Genomic DNA, 9736 nt, shown 5'->3' on the forward strand with positions numbered 1-9736 from the left:
TTTGTAGCCTGTGAAAGCGGGAACTGTGACCAACGCAATCTAACTTCCGGCGTGCCCAGTCCACTGGACTGGAGCTTTATGGTGCAAACGCTCAAAATACTTATAGACTTCTCATACAGAAGTCGTATTGTTCGCGGCCAATCCACACTAAAAGATGTTTGGAACGGATTGAGTCGCGAACGCTTGAAAGCTATGAAAGCCTTGTATGCCTTGTATGCCTTGTATGCCAAGTATACCAATGTCTTAGTTGAAAAACGCACACTTGTTGAAAAAAGCAAAATCTGAAATCTGAAACCAAACTGCATATACTCTAGGCAATCTACTGAACAACACGATTACCGTGAGACTGAAGAACAAAACTCTAATGGATGCAAATTGTTTGTGAAGAAAGACGCCATGTTGGATTCCCTTGATGCCAGGGAACGTAACAACGATAATTTATAAAAGTACGAATGGTATTAATTTTAGGATCAGAAAGGTGAATGTTGTGTTTGTTTTCGTTGTAGTTGTAGGGATATTCTTTTTTAATAAATTCATGATCCAAAATCCCGTGTCTTTTGTTTATAATGTTATTGTGTTATCTATCGTTTACGCAATTGTCTTGTGGGCTAATTTCTACGTAAAGTTGTTGATGTCTTCAGCAAAAGCTGTCGTGAATAGCGTCGCTGAATGTAACGTATTTGAGAAAGCTGCTCAGTTATCTGTCATTGTATATGATAATAAGCTTAGAAATAGCAATGATGAAGCATTTTCACTAAATACAATCTGTAACTGTAGATCTCAGTACGACAAATTTTTTTAATTTTAATCGCCCTCGTACGCATGGTATTCGTATTCGTGATCGTGAGCCCAGCAGAATACCAAAGAAAAGAATTACACGTATTTTGAAGAAATCCAGGAAAGTGAGACGTTTACTTCGAACCTACATCAGAAAAAGCATACCGAAGTCTTCCCGAATGCACCTTTTTACAAATTAAGCTCGTGAAAAAATATATGCACAAGGAATCAGATTTGAGAATAAAGGAACAACGAAATATCCCTCTTCTGCAGTCTGGAGAAAATATCCAAAGTCTAATAAATACAGGAAACTGAAAATGTAGAGCTAATATACACATGTAATAAAATGTCCAAAGCCAAAGCAGTCGAATGCATGGGGGCCTAATTCAATACCAAATGTTTATAAAAATCTGAATCACAGGGTAAAACATTTTAAGTCCAATCTGTCCGGGGATATAGAAACAAACCCTGGTCCTGTTATCAATTCTGCTAAAACAATTCAAGCTCCTTACAGTCAAGACAATGTGGCAATGTTTGGGTTAAATGCTGGTACACAGTGTGTAGCCATGTCATTTGCTTCCCTCATATATAACAAGAGGAATGATATTGCATCCTAAATGGACTTGGTTAATATCATGAACATTGTTAACGAATTGTATTCTGGTCTATCTAGTCTATCCAGGGAATCCTATTTACTGCTAACAGAAGTACCTGAAATGGTAATAGTATTTAATATTAATTATCAGCTTCAATATAGTCCAAGCTATAATGGTAATATACATGGTACTTGTGAAGTACAAGATTTTAATTATTTTGTGTCATTTGCAAATGCTATGCAGGCCATCGGGGAAAAAATTATAATTCCTTTCTTTTAACAATCCTTAGTACTACGGTAGGTTTTTATTGTAATGGTTATGGTAAGTTTAAGATATTTGATTATCATGGTAGAGATTCATATTGCATGTCTCATCCTCAAGGAACTTGTGTACTGTTAGAAGTTAACACCTTAAATGAGCTGATAAAATATTTTCAAGGTCTTTATCAAAATCCAAATGTTTTATCAGCAGATTGGTATAAATCACTTGGTTCTGCAGGAAAACAAAATCTTTTGTCTAGCAGAGTAATTTGGTATCAATCACTCGATACTGCACAAAAACAAAAGAGAGCAGAATGATTTAACTCGCTCAATTCTGCTCAAAAACAAAAAAAGCAGCATGGTATAAGTCATTGAATCCTAAAGAAAAAGAAAAACTTTTGTCTGGCAGAGCATAATGGTATAAAACACTGGATCTTGCAGACAAAGATAAGATCATATCACAAGTCCAAGCTAAGGGAAAGCCCATAGAAACTCAGTTAAACATGATTTAGATCATAAGATCACAGCTTTCCAAAGTAAGATTAGGGAAGGTTCATACTATATTTGTTCGGTTTGTAACAGAATACTATACAGAAAAACTGTTATCTAGTTGAAAAATCAAATGTACAACACTCAGCAAGAACTATTTACTGAGTTGTATACCCATGATTCCTTTCAGTCTTGGAATGACCTAACACTTATCGCCTGATGACTACCTTTTTTGAAATAGGTGTATGCCCTTGGCCAGACTTGAGCTCACTATTTCAGTATACTAGTCCGACACCCGTAGTATCACAATACTTGATCCCAAGGATCCAGTACCATTCAGGTATCTCAGTTACCCTGCTCACCGGGTCTAGTGAGATAGTCAATTCAAATGATTGTGTTACCTTTGCCTTGTCGTTAATTTAAAGCTACTCTGAGCTGAGTTTAACAGCCGTTGAAAGGAACTGAACGATAGCCTTTGGCTCGTAATGGGCTAGGGCAGCGCTCTCATTATAGCCAGATCGCGATCTAAGGATGGGTGTTACATGTGCTTGATGATAAATTCTAAGTGTGTTATACGAATGAAAAATCATAAGTTACTTTGGACTAAAAAGAAGAAGGTTTTGATGCAAATCTTGTTGGATATAAACATTATAACGGTGTTATACAAACGCTCTAAGTTTTAAATTTTTTAAGGATGGTGGCCATAATGAGGTGCAGTTGACAGATGCGACTTATCATCGATTTTTTTAAAAATTCCTTGAGGTCGGGGTTTCTTGGCCAGGGATGGTCATATTCATCTCCTCTTTCATTCGTTGTATCTCCATTGCGAAATTGTTGTAAAAACACACTCGTGTTTAGAACATAGATGTGATCTAAATGATTTGCATTTCACAATTGGTTATTCTACTCGAGTAAAATGATCTCAAGCGTTATTTTTAAAATTGTTCTGTTCTTGTTAGCTCCACTAGTACGATTTCTTGTTTTACTTTACTTCTAGGGACTTGGAAAAATCATCAGCTGTGGTAACTTTTCCAATAAACTTTCGGTTTATATTGACCCAAGTAAGTTGACATTTAAGTTACCGTAGACTCCCTCACGAGTTTGAGGAAAAGGAATATTTGAAGGTGAGGCAAAATGGATCAGGTATTCTTTGAGATAATGAAATTAAACCTCTATTTCTTACCCTAACCCTTGATGAGTCTGTTGTCTGCGAGAAGTTAAGCCTTAAAAAAACTAAAGGAGTCAAGGCAAATGCACTGGTGTTCATCCTGAACGGCCGCACGTGTCAAAATAAGAGAACAGTTAGAAAAACATTTGCACTTAGACGTACCTCAGTAGGAATAAGTTGCTCTTTTGCAGTTTCCTTAGCAATTGCGACCAAGTCTGTAGATAATTCTTTTAAATTCTTCCCGCACCTGGACAGTTCTTGTTTTCTTTTAAATCGTTGCTCCTCGGAGTAATTGGTTTCATTTGGTGACCTTGTTGCAAGTGGTATGACGTCATGGCTTACATGCCCCAGATAATAATCCATCGGATAATCGATGTTACGTATCATTCTAATTTGTCTGCTTTGTTTCGAACCAAATTTATCCAGAAAGTACAATGCTGTGTTATGATCTAACAATACTCTTCCAATTGCTCCTTTGCTAAGATTTTTTTGCATTTCTTGAAGAGAGTCAAACTCTGTAGATTAAAAGTTTCTTGATCAAATCAGTATGGGAACGTAGGTTAATGGGTTTAAAGAGCTAAAGTCCTTTGTTGATGAAAACTAACTCCGTTCATGTTGTGCGGTTAGTATTGATTACCTGATTATTGACAATAAAATTCACAGTGGTAGTAAAGAATGTGAGAGCTTTATTGTGGTAGAAATTCCGACAGCTATGTCTTCTTAAACGTAGTCTTTACCTTAACTCTAATACCTGGCCTTTTGGTGTCCTCTAGATACTTGTGCGCTTCAAAACTGTGTGCCAAATGACCATCGATAAATTTTTAGCCGGCTTCAGGTTTTTTCTCCACATAGATATCATTTATCAAATTTTCATTGCCTTTTTGTTTTAGCACATTCAATATATAGGCAACTAAGACAAGACCTTGTTAAGAAAGTTTTAGTGTGACCACGAAGGTAATGAAATGATATTAACTAGTTGGCATTTCAGCTCGCTATGATTTGTGGCATTACAGCTCATTGTTGCCATAAATGAATTCTCACTTACTGATGATCTTTGCATCAAACTCTTCAACAACTTTTTGGGTTGTAAGAAAAGGAGCTAAGACACCAACCTGATATGAAAAACACAATAATTTGCATTAATACCAACAACTATGGGGAATTGATTTCTGCTACATGTACTCAGAACTCAGAGAGGACTGAAAAAGGTATAATCATACAAAGTAGTTTTTTTTTTCAAATTACTATTAAAAGACAGATCCGTCTTCTTTTTGGCAACACTTAAGATGAAACTTTTCTTTCTTCATACGCACCTCTTTACCAGCAATATCTTTGCATTTTGTGCAATCAAGGGAGGCTTGCATGGCACTGATTATTAAGCCTGTGAACAATTGCATCATTATTGCTCCCACCAGAACCCAGATAATGCCAAATATACTGCCAAGATAGGACTTTCCGTACCTGAATTAGAAAAGGAGTAATCATAAAAAACCGCAACTCAAGTCAAAAGCTTAGAAATACGTTTAATTGCAAGTGCAGTTATCTTAAACAGAATTGAAATACCCCACTGTTGTGAGGGAGAGCACGGCCCACCAAAATCCTTGAGGTGCACCAGCCGTAAATAAAGGTGAAAACTGGTTTTTGTTAACTCTGCGTTCCTGCATTCAGGAAGGAAAGTCTACTTTTATAGCCTGAAATGTTCGGGTGTTTAACTGGGAGCTATCCCAAAAGAAATTGTTATTCTCAGATCACTTGGATATCGTTCATAAAAAAGAACAGGAAAAAAAATTCTGCATTGATTCCATTCTATCATGAGGTCAGATGTACATTATCATGACTAGTAAAACAAAATTCATTAAAGTTTTCCTAAAACCTCCAGGTATCTTCTCAGAATTCTGTCGTGTTCCATCGCCCAAACGTGCGGCCTATCTAAGCCTATGTGGTACTGTATGACCAACATAAATCCATGTTCTTACCAAAAGCCATACGAGTATTCCTGAAACTCCTGACAGTAACATCATACAAACCAGAATTGGCCATTGTGACGTAATAGATGCAAACAGCTGTTCCTCTGATTCTTCCTCACACTTCTTTAAGTTTGCTATAAGAGAACTGCCAAATGACACAAATGCTCGGATCAGTGTGACATTAGGCAGTCCATCATCGTCTATCTTATGGTTAGCTTGAAAGGGAAAAGTAAAATCCACTTGCTTGGTTTTCATCAGATTTGACATTTCATCTTGACTTCGCACAAAGATGGTATCCATATTGCAAGCTGTTGGGTCGCTCGCTGTCTACTAAAGCAAGCCATGTCCACAAACCATTTAATGGTTTGGTACATAAATCCTGGATCGAGACTTCCGCTTATTATGTAAGGAGGAGTGTTCAGCAAAGCGACTTTGAACCTGCACTGCGTTTTTTGTTCAGAATTTGTGGAAAATTTTAAGTAATCCAGTAACAGAAGAATATGGAGAAGTTTCATAATTCAATTAGTCACTGCGTCTTTAAGGCTATGACTCCAACCTAATGGGAGAAGATAATTCAACAAATTTTCGTACAAATATAAATAGAAATATGAGGCACTCGGAAAACTTGATAGCGTTGAGCCACACTAAAAAAAGAAACAAGAATAATCAATAGAGCAACATTGAAGAAGCTTTGTAGTTTGAAAATCTGCAGCACAATTCCCGCGTAAAAAACCTGCTTGAATTTCGTAGAATAATCGACTGATGATATTTAGTTATTAGAGCAGCGAGGTTTTTAAAAATTGTCACACTTTGTGATACCTGTCGTACTTTGTAAGAACCTTATTGCACTTTGTAACCAACTCTTCGCACTTTGTAACACCCGTCCTTACAATTAAAACAGGACACTAGTGATGAAATTGTCGCTATTGACTGGTGTTTATTTTCTCTTGTTTTCATGCTGCGCGGTATCCATCATACTTAATCACAGTATTTGCATCCGAAATAGATTAAGCCTACACAATGGAAAATTCAAATAAATATGCTAATAAAAATTGGAAAACTGAAATTTAAATCATGTTCACTTGTGAAATCGGTGACATTTATTTTATGACCAGAAGCATATCACCTTGCCTAGCCTAGCAAAAAGCTTTGATCGCTTCTTTTTCACATGGTACCTCACTGAGCTTTAATAGATTTTACAGTTTTTTAGAGAGACATTTAACCATATTAGTTTAGCCGATGACTTGTAACACACGCTGTCACCGCTCCCTGCCTGACCTGTTTCGTTCACTTAAAACCTTCAAAACAAAACTTAACAAAAGTGTAATCACTTAACAGCCATTTCCATTTATTAAAGAAGCTGGTATGCTGCATACAAACCTCTGTATCCTCTTGTTTTGTCGTTAGTAGAGGAGGGAATTATTGCAAAACTGTTTCTAATAAGCCTATGTAAAACCTTTTAGACCTCGTTGCCACTCGATGTCTAATGCTTCTCAGTTTGTAAAGAAATACGAGTTACATTTCTTCCTAGAAAACATACTTCACTTTTCCATAAAATTAAATGAAATTTGTATGGGTGTAATAACGACACGATTCAAACAGCTTCATGGCTATTACGAGCTCGTTCGTCAAGCGAAGAGGGATGCTCTTTAATTTGAAAGATGCGTGGTAATAGGAAACATTAATACAAAGTCGACCCTATAACGAGCGCTTACCCACGGGAAATGGTCAGTGCTCAAGACTGGCAATACAGAATAAGGCTTTCACAAAAAATGATTAAAACGTCACCCTATGCTATAAGTATAAAAAATCATCCAAAACTATTACTAACCTTGATTTCGGGAGATAAACATCAATCGAATTTTTCTTGAAAGGTTATAACTAATTCTATTTGAAGTGGTTCCGCTCTAAGTGATCGTTCAATACAGGTGGAGGAGAATACAAACAGGCCGCTGGTACTCAGTAAAGGGTGACCACGAACGCTTACTAGAGGTAAAAACTACGGTTATTAAAGGGAAAAAAAATTTCGGGACTGACAACAAAACGCTAAATACAGTGTGATCGTTTATTAAAGGCTTCACTGCAATCTAAAAGTAGCTCGCTTCTCGCTTGTGATTTACAAACTTTTATCGTGTTCTCTCAACATCCTCTCTGGGTTATTACACCGGTAAATTGATAGAAAGTAAGGTTCGTTGTTTTTAAACAATTAAAAGTATTCGTATGAACACGGCCCTGGGTAGGACATATTTCGCATTAGAGAGGCTTTTCAAAGAGAGTTTGACACTAATTACCTTCATTAGGCAGGAAAAACCGAAAGGATCCAACAGAGTCTGGTATGTAGTTTGTTCAGCTTTTCTTTAGTAACACAATGGAAATGGCCACCAAGTGAGACCAAGGAATTAGTTTTATTTTGAGTTTTTGTTATTATGACCGTTTCAGGCTTTGGAGATTGAAAAGAATAGAGCCTTTGTTGCTTACGTTCTCCATTTTTTTTTAATACGCCCTAAGCCCTAAGCCCTACGAAGCCCTAAGCCCTACGAAGCGAGATGAAAGAGTCAATTATTGCGCCTAAATATGCTGTCCTTTCGTCAGAAGAATTTTGGTGTCATGTAGTAGATCCAAAAACACAGAGGTGGATCTGGGAAAGAAGTGCAAAGTTTGTGGACTCCCCCCCTCCTCCCACTGAGAGGGAAGTTCTAATTGAACTGTTATTCTGCAAAAAAAGAAAATTTTTTGCAGAATTTTCTGGTATTGAAGTACAACATGAGACGAAAAAGATGAAAGTATGGGCCAGCAGTATCGAACATGTCCTTCTTTTCGTCACAGCTGGTATTCTGCGTGCACCATCGTCTGACTCTTATTCGTGGGTTTCCTATGGACTTTTTTTCGCTTCTATGCGTACGGCCCCTGTCACGTGGGAACTTCTCAGCAGCTCACGTTATGGTATTGCCCATAGTCATAAACCTTTTTCTTCCTTGTGCGCTTTTAAAATTTGTTCACGTCACCCGCCAGTCACGTCGTTCCTTTAGAAAGAAAAATAGTGGATCTATACCTTTCACAGGTCTGGTTGGGGAGAGAACATGATTTTCATGATTCTAATGCAAGCACTGTTGAAAGAATGTAAGATATGCTAGGCAAGGCTCTGCCTTTTTTGACGTACGGGTTTTTCACCCAAACGCAGAGTCTTACAAAGATCTCACCATTCAGCAGATTTATCGCAAACATGAAGATGAGAAGAAGAGGTTATACGCGAACAGGGTTTTGGAAGTTGAACGAGGGACTTTTACACCTTTAGCCTTCACTACTGCCGGAGGCATGGCGGACGAATGCAAGCGTTTCCACAGTAGATTAGCGGAACTCATATCTATTAAGTAAGGAGAGGAGTACAGCACAACGATTTCATGGATACGTTCAAAAGTGTCCTTCGCTCTACTAAGGTCCGCCTTACTTTTCCTAAGAGGTTCACGCACCACTAGGCGTGTCCCTCTGAACATCGAACATTGTGACTTTGAGATCGAAAAAGAACAAGCAGGATTTAGAGAATAGTTTTGTTTTTTTTTTTTAGAATATTTTTAGATTTTTTAATATATAAGATGGTTTTTTTTTATCTTCAAATAAGATTTTCCATGATATTTCCCTTGAGCTAGGTTGAACTCGGAAGTATATAAGGATAGGATTAGGAAGGAACAGATTATAATCGATTGAATGTAATCATTAGAATGAAATAATTATGTGAAATGAGACTTATGACAGATTTTAATTTAGTCAAGTTTATACTATATTGTAGGAAAAGAATTTTAGTGAATTAAAATTTATATTGATGATATTAAGATGATAGTTTACAATGTATGTGCACGCTACAAACCAAACTTTACAGTCTTGGCTCAACCTTTAGTTTTAATTTCTTTTGAATTGTGTCGTGAAAATAGCCGCATCAGTAAAACATACACACATATAATAGCTTCTACCACAACATTGAGATGGAAAGGTTTATGATACAGACCAGATTATAAGTCTGATAAATAAACGTACTGTACAAAGTAAAATAAAAAACTGTTTCTTGACTATAAAATTTTCTCTGCTCTATGGGTTACAATTATATTACCACCATTTTTGAAGGTACGAGGCTCTGCAGCGCGACGTGCAATCCAAGCTCCGCTATTACACAATTATTTAGCTGCAGAGTGAACTGGAAAATATAGTAGTATGTATTGGTTAGAAAAAACCCTTTAAATGATGAAATTTTCAAGTAATTTCAAGTAATCTTAAGGAGACCAACTTGTAACAACAAAGAAAGTAATTATCATCATTATTATCAACATTTATGTCACACATTTTCATATGTCCATATGTCCAAAAGCTCTTTACAAGAGTGTGCCTAGTAAAATAATATTTTGAAACCCGAGAGACAGAATCTACAAGCTTATCACTAGCGTAAAAATAAAACAATCCTATTCTAAATAATGAAATACTATAAAC

At 36.7% G+C, this 9736-nt stretch overlaps 1 pseudogene; it reads right to left on the bottom strand.

Moving 5' to 3' along the window:
- Nucleotides 1-1446: 1446 nt before the first annotated feature.
- Nucleotides 1447-5772, bottom strand: LOC136278998 (uncharacterized; annotated as a pseudogene).
- Nucleotides 5773-9736: the final 3964 nt, after the last annotated feature.

The sequence above is a fragment of the Pocillopora verrucosa genome, chromosome 2, assembly GCF_036669915.1.
Source record: "Pocillopora verrucosa isolate sample1 chromosome 2, ASM3666991v2, whole genome shotgun sequence".
NCBI classification, from domain to species: Eukaryota; Metazoa; Cnidaria; class Anthozoa; order Scleractinia; family Pocilloporidae; genus Pocillopora; species Pocillopora verrucosa.